The following is a 7,925-nucleotide window of genomic DNA, read 5'->3' on the forward strand; positions in this document are numbered from 1 at the left end:
CAGTTCATATTTGGTATTCATTTTATCAACCATAGAGGAAAGGAATTCAGTTGAATACCCTACAAATTCTACCGTTCCACCACCTTTATGAAGCGAATAATTAGATACAGTAATTATAAGAAAAAAGGAAACATTAGCTTATGATAACTTAAGCTGATAGCATCTGCAATATGATATGAAGGAAAAACATCTCCTTGCCTCTCGTGCATATTTTATACAAAAAATATTGCTCCATTTTCTTCACTGGAGACTATTTGGTGTCTAGATTCACAAATACATTAATATTTGATAGTATCTTATCACCGGTGCTTAAGTGTAAATATATACCAATTCAGCATTGAAACAGTGTATAACTGACGAGAATTTCAGTTTACTGAAATACCCAAAACTGAAATTATTAATTTTAGAGAAAGCAGGGGCACTTCAATGAAATAAAAGTATATGAAATACATAAATATGTATTTAAAAAGGAGTATTTTTCTCATCTGAACACAAACATTGATATCTGAGACGGTATCCTGAAACGATAGGATCCGGCCTCTGGTCCAAAGGCAAACTCTTTTCTTCTTTTTCTACCGCAGTTATAATGTCCTCTGCTCTTTGGAGTTATCTTGGCTCATACCCACTCCACTCTCGTACCAGCTCCATTCGTCTCTGCTTCAGCATTCACATACCCGCAGGTCCCATATTTATCACTACACTCAGTTCTCCCATTCCAGAACTACTGTTCCCAGGAATTCATTCCTTGCTCATATCTTTCCAGCAGAAGAGATGTGTTGACTTACAAATGTTCAAGAGAAATATTAATGGTAGCAATCTTACAGATCTAGGAGTGCTTGCAAAGGCCATAAGAATTGCTCCTTCCTAAGACATTAAAAATAATACGATGTCGCTAGGGAGTTTTCAATAATACGATGTATTATGAGACAAATAAACTGAAATAGATAAAAGAAATATTACAATAAAATTCATTGTGTTAAGTACTAAAATGTGTACTTATCCAGTTCACCAACTGATCAATGTTATATATAGTAAATACTGTTTAAATATGCATGATGCTAGCTAAACTAGATTATAAATAAAACGAAAAAGTATTTTAAGTATTTTCTATTTAATTAAGACGCTTGATTACGGGGCAAAATTTTAAATTTGCATTATAGTTTCTGGATTTATATGCACAAAACAGCTTACTCTTTAAGCTGTTGTTACTTGGTTAATCTCTCTTGTGACATCTCCACGATATATCAAGTTGGGTTGCATCCTGTCGCCATTTTATTCCTCCCATTTGTAGGTGAGCTGCAAACATTTTATTTGTTAACTTTAATTTTCATTTCTTGTTAGAAATAGCCATCAAATATTATATTAAATAAATAGCCAACAAAGATACGGTGACAACTATATTCGATTTTTTATTACCCACATGGGGCGAACATAGAGGGGACAATACAATATGATGTGGGGTCAGACTTTCGAATGGGATTACAAAAAAATGAATTTAAAAATTTACAAAAATACGAAAATATGAAGAAATCGAATGAAGAACAGACCGGAAGACATTACGGATGGAGTGGGGGCGGGTTTAGCTCGGACCCCACGAGCCCCGCCTCACCACTGATACTTTGGTTTTCGTCTTGTTTTACACTTATATGGTATCATCCACTCGCAACTTTCGTGCTACATCCTTCCATCGTTCTTCATACACTTTCTTAGGTATTTTCTCTCCAGCCCTATCTTCCTTTTCAGGTGATACGGTGACAACTATATTAGTTAATAAATACAATTGCTATGTATATTTAATTATTTCATGCTTTTTCTCATTAAAAGACAATTAAAATGATTTAATATAATTTGAATGTACCAACTGAAATAAAACAAAACAAAATTCTAAAACATCTTTTACCGAATAATTCACTTCCTAGTCCAGTAAATGTGAAATATTTAAAAATTAACTCATATTACTCGCGTTTATAATTTGAACTTAAATTTACAGAAAAAAGCGAACTCAATACTATGAATCAACAAAATTCTAACTTTAGAATGTTACTGTACTTCAAATGCATGGTTGTATATTTATGAGGCCTGCTACGTAACTACGTGGCTGGAGGTTCAAAGGCTTTGGCAGCAACCCACATAAGCAAGTGTGAGCTATCGGATACTCGATTCAACGAAGGCATAGTGACCGAAATTCAGTAGGTAAAAAGCCTACGAAATCCTGTTGGAAGAACCGCTCCCCACTTTTTTTGTTGTTGTGGAGTAGGCTTACCTCACTTAACTTAACACCACCGTCTGCCCGATTAATACCTTTGGCAACATCCTTTCTGATGCAAGCATTCGGAACAGGCCTCCTACTTAATGATAACTATATCAGAAGACCTATCTGACAAAGATTATAGTTACTCCTCTTCTTCACCTGACAGACCCATAAATAAATGATAAATAAAAATATCAAATATGCATTTCAGTGAGAGTATACGAACCATCAACTACTTATCAACTGTTTGCCAGATATCCTATCGATATGACAACTTACTGATGTTTTTGAAATTCAGTTTATTCACTTCTCCAATGTATAGACGTCTATCTTTACGTACAGAAAAAAAAGCAGAAAAGCATTTATGTTTGTTTCATAAACTGCATGAGAAAAAAGCAATTTTTCAGCACAGCAAATGAGCAAAAGAATGCACAAATTCTTACGGAATATAGAATTAAAAGTGTGGATAATCTCACCATATATTCTGAATTAGTGCTACATAGAAACAGCAACGCTTTGAATTAACTGATGTCATTCCTTATTAAATCTCGCTGTAAATAACCTAAGTTCAAACCGTTTAAAATATATGTTTTGAACATTAGCTGCTGTACATATCATGTGAAATGTCAACAACCGTCTGACTGAGTGATATTTTGAACGACCTAAAAACATTTATCGAAATTCTAGCAAGTATAGAACCCTTGCTTGGTGAGATAAAGTATATTCAATAAGGGGAAATACCCATTTACATGATTTCAATTTACATACAATATTTTCACGAAATGGAATCATAAAGAGCAAATTTTAGATGAAATTAAAAAAGCGAAAATGGAAGCTTTACTCAGTTCTATAGATAACAGATAAAATTTAGACTGTGATTAATACGAAACTAAGATAAGTGTAAGCATGTGGAAAACTTGACTTCGGAGATGTAAATAGTTTTAAAGAATTACCAGAGGTACTAGAGGAAGGATAGCTACTTTATCTGGAATAGATATTTTGGAAAATTACCGAAATTACAGAAGAATTTCGTAAAGTATTACGACATTATAGAGAAACAATTGGTAACAAACCGTAGTTTGACATAAAGCTAAATATTAAACAAATGTTCACAGACATTCTATGATTTAACTAGTAAATTAATGAGAAATATTAACAAATTAAGGGATCATTATGGTAAAATGTGAATTGTCTCGCAATCAAGACTGGTTTATATAAACTGGGATGGAAGCACTCCGTCGGTTACGACGACGAGGGTTCCGGTTGATCCGAATCAACGGAACAGCCTACTCGTGAAATTAACGTGTAAGTGGCTGAGCACTCCACAGACACGTGTACCCTTAACGTAGTTCTTGGGGATATTCAGCGTGACACAGAGAGTGACAAGGCCGGCCCTTGTGAAATACAGGTACAACAGAAACAGGAAGTAAGGGTGAGAGAAAGTTGTGGTGAAAGAGTACAGCAGGGATCACCACCATCCCCTGCCGGAGCTTCGTGGAGCTTTTATGTGTTTTCGCTCAATAAACACTCACAACGCCCGGTCTGGGAATCGAAACCGCGATCCTATGACCGCGAGTCCGCTGCCCTAACCACTGGGCCATTGCGCCTCCACTTATATAAACTAATACTAGTCTGAATGGCAGGCGGCAAACAAGAAATTCATAAAGATGAAAAATAACTCACATTACGATTATTGTCTTCTAAATGTTTTTATTAACGCCGTTATTTATTGTTCTATCTCGAGAAATTACAATGGATTTCTTTTATTTGTTAAAATATGAAGAATTAAAATACGTATAATAGTTCTTTCTACTATTCGCACAAGGCCTGACATTTTGATGGGCCAGGGGCTTAGTTGATTACATCAACCTCAGTGCTTAGCGGTATTTCGTCTGCCGTTACGTTCTGAGTTCAAATTTCGCCAAGGTCGACTTTGCCTTTCATCCTTTCGGGGTCGATTAAATAAGTACCAGTTACGGACTGGGGTCGATATAATCGACTTAATCCGTTTGTCTGTCCTTGTTTGTCCCCTCTGTGTTTAGCCCCTTGTGAGTAGTAAAGAAATAGGTATTTATTTTATCGATACCGAAAGGATGAAAGGCAAAGTCAACCTAGGCGGAGTTTGAACTCAGATTGTAAAGACTGACAAAATCCACTAAACATTTTGTCCGGCCTGTTAATGATTCTACAGCTCACCGCCTTTAAAACACGTGTAATAATAGGTAGCGTATCAGTACAGAAAAAATGACTTTTTACTTAACATGATTTCAGAGTCACAATAAAGTCTTTCGATGAGACGATTTAATATTCCATTATAAAGGGACGCGAAGTCCAAAGATCGAGATTGTGAGTCAAGTTCCTTGATCAAGTTTGTAACCTAGTTTTTCTTTTTATTCTTTTCTCTGTCTATTTTTTTTTTCTTTTTAAAGTGCACACAATGCTCTTATGAAATTTCCACATTCCTAAAATATAAAACTCTTTTTTATGTCAACTCAAAAATAAACAATGCTTCTCTATTAAGATTATGTGATGTGGAACAAGGAGTGAATTTCCAGACAACGCAGCCCGTGATATGATTATGATCCCCAGTTAAAATCATGGCACTTGACTTAAGCTGATATTTCTAGCATCAGCGCCACAACTTCACAATTCTCTTACCTTCAAAAGACAAGATATTTGTGTTTAGTCAAAACCGAATCCGCAATTCGACTTCTTTCAAGGAGTTTCTTTTTTTCCATTACAGACTACATGTTTAAATGTCTTAGCTGATATGTTATTAAATAGAATTATGTTTCGTGCTATTAACTTTAATTTAAGAGGTAAAAGAAACACTTTAAGTTACATTCACATCTACGTGTAAATAGCAAAAATATTTCATCTGTAATGATAAAGTTAATAGCCCAAGAAATTAATATCTTATTCTTCATTGTTGATCTACAACTAGTATCTAACAAAGCAAAGGCGGCGAGCTGGCAGAATTGTTAGCATGCCGGGCGAAATGCTCAGTGGTATTTCGTCTGCCGTTACGTTCTGAGTTCAAATTCCGCCGAGGTCGACTTTGCTTTTCATCCTTTCGGGGTCGATTAAATAAGTAGCAGTTACGCACAAGGGTCGATATAATCGACTTAATCCGTTTGTCTGTCCTTGTTTGGCCCTTCTGTATTTAGCCCCTTGTGGGTAGTAAAGAAATAGGTATTTTGTCAGCCGTTACGTTCTGAGTTCAAATTCCGCCGAGGTCGACTTTGCCTTTCATCCTTTTGGAGTCGATTAAATAAGTACCAGTTACGCACTGGAGACGATCTAATCGACTGGCCTCCTCCCCGCAAAAGTTCGGGCCTTATGCCTAGAGTAGAAAAGAGTATTTAACAAAGCAAAAAAAAAAAAACGAAATGGAAGAAGACAAAAAAATAACTAAAATTAAGTAGTCGAAAAGAAAATAAAAGGAAATGGAAAGAATGTACGAATAAAGCTTAAACCATCGAAGCAGTATTTCGAAACGATAAAACAGAGATGTCGAACGCAAAAGACGTAAATCCTTAAAATCCTTTAGCCAGAAGGCCGCGGCCATGCTGGGGCACCACCGCTAAAGAAGAAAAACAATCTGTCAGAAGTGGGATTCGAACCCACGCCCACATTCGTGGACCAGAACTTGAGTCTGGCGCCTTAGACCGCTCGGCCATCCTGACAACTGCGAAAATAACAGTAATAACGATAACATTATCTAAACGATAACATTATTTAACCGATAACATTATCTAAACGAATCTAAATGACAGAGAGAGGAGAAATCGGAGTAAGACTATCGCTCGATTACTTTAGTGGAAGCACTCCGTCGGTTACGACGATGAGGGTTCCGGTTGATCCGAATCAACGGAACAGCCTCGTGAAATTAACGTGTAAGTGGCTGAGCACTCCACAGACACGTGCACCCTTAACGTAGTTCTCGGGGATATTCAGCGTGACACAGAGAGTGACAAGGCCGGCCCTTTGAAATACAGGTACAACAGAAACAGGAAGTAAGAGAAAGTTGTGGTGAAAGAGTACAGCAGGGATCACCACCATCCCCTGTCGGAGCCTCGTGGAGCTCTAGGTGCTTTCGCTCAATAAACACTCACAACGCCCGGTCTGGGAATCGAAACCGCGATCCTACGACCGCGAGTCCGCTGCCCTAACCACTGGGCCATTGCGCCTCCACGCTCGATTACTAAGAGATTATGGAATACAGCGGCGAGATTATCACGATGTTTATATACTCATCACTAGAAGTAAGTCATTCTAATTTAGTTGTCAACAGAAAACCTCAGTCAAAACTCGTTACACCAAATCTGTTATGTAAGTCGTTTTATTGAGCTTCATCTAGTTTTGTACTTTTTGACCGGCATAACTCATTTCACTCATTGTAAGGAATATTCTTATGGACAAAATATGGGCTGCATTATATTTACTTTTAGAATGTCGTAACTTCGTATGATTCCTTAGAAATTGATGGAAAAAAAATCTTTCTCGGAGACTATTTCGTCCTTTGCACTGGAAATTTATCTACCAATAATGAATATCGAAACATACTGTCGAATCAGGATTTTATGAAGTATCGCAAAAAGAAAATTACTGTAGAATGACAGAAACAGTTAAATGCCTCACAACATTCGATTTCTCTTCAATGCTTTCTGATATCTTCCCCTGAGGTTTTCCGTAAAATATATAGAGAGTTCAATAAGCTCTATGAGTATATAATATGATCCACTAAACATATCTTCGAATTATTTATTGGGTATGAAGCGATTTAGCTCGGCCGTTTTGGCGCTGCTTATTTGGCGTCGCTGATTCGAAGCTGACTTATCTATCAACTGTTTTAAGATTTCTCTCATTTTAAAGTTTCTCCCGTTCTCTTCGACTCTCCCACTCTCTCTCTCTCTTTTCTTCCTTCTCTATTACCTTTTATCTATCTTCACTCTCTTTTCTCTTCCCTCTCTCTTCCCTCTCTCTTCCTCTCACTTTTCTCCCCTCCTCTCTCTCTCCCCTCGAACATGTTTCTTTTTATGTGAATGAGATGAAGGAAATTATGTCAAGTATATTCAATTAATAAATTGGATAAGGGATTAAGGGATACAGCGGCGAGATTATCAAGAGGTTTATGCACTCAACACTAGAAATCATATCAATTTAGTTGTCAACAGATAGCTTTAACCCTTTCGTAACCAATCCGGTTGAAACAGGCTCTGTCTCTCTGTAGTACAAATGTCTTGTTTTCATAAGTTTTGAATTAAAATCTTCCACCAAACCTTAGTCACAATCTATGTTCCTAACACTAGCTTAATGATAACTAAGTTGTTTTATTAAATTCTTTGTTATATATAAAGTAATTGAAAGAAACACAGAGCATCTCAAAATAAATACAGTAACGAAAGGGCTAATCAAGACTAGTTACACCTATTTCAATGATGTTAATAGTTTCATTGAGTTTCTTCTCGTTTTGTGCTTTGTCAATTATATACCACATTTCGTTCAGTGAAACGAATATCCATATTTGGAGAAAATATAGGACGCATTATATTTATTTTTAGAATGTTATAACTTCGTATAAACCCTTTAAAATTAATGGAAAGAATAATTTTCCATTAAAGACAATTTCGTGACTTGCACTGGAAGTTTATTTATGAATAATGAATATAGA

General features: G+C 36.3%; 1 non-coding gene across 1 annotated transcript; it reads right to left on the bottom strand.

The window, feature by feature from the left end:
- Positions 1–5,853: 5,853 nt before the first annotated feature.
- Trnal-caa lies at positions 5,854–5,937 on the bottom strand. Its single transcript has one exon. It is a non-coding gene; the product is annotated as a tRNA-Leu (tRNA).
- Between the last annotated feature and the right edge of the window lie 1,988 nt (positions 5,938–7,925).

This window comes from Octopus sinensis, linkage group LG2, assembly GCF_006345805.1.
Source record: "Octopus sinensis linkage group LG2, ASM634580v1, whole genome shotgun sequence".
NCBI lineage: Eukaryota > Metazoa > Mollusca > Cephalopoda > Octopoda > Octopodidae > Octopus > Octopus sinensis.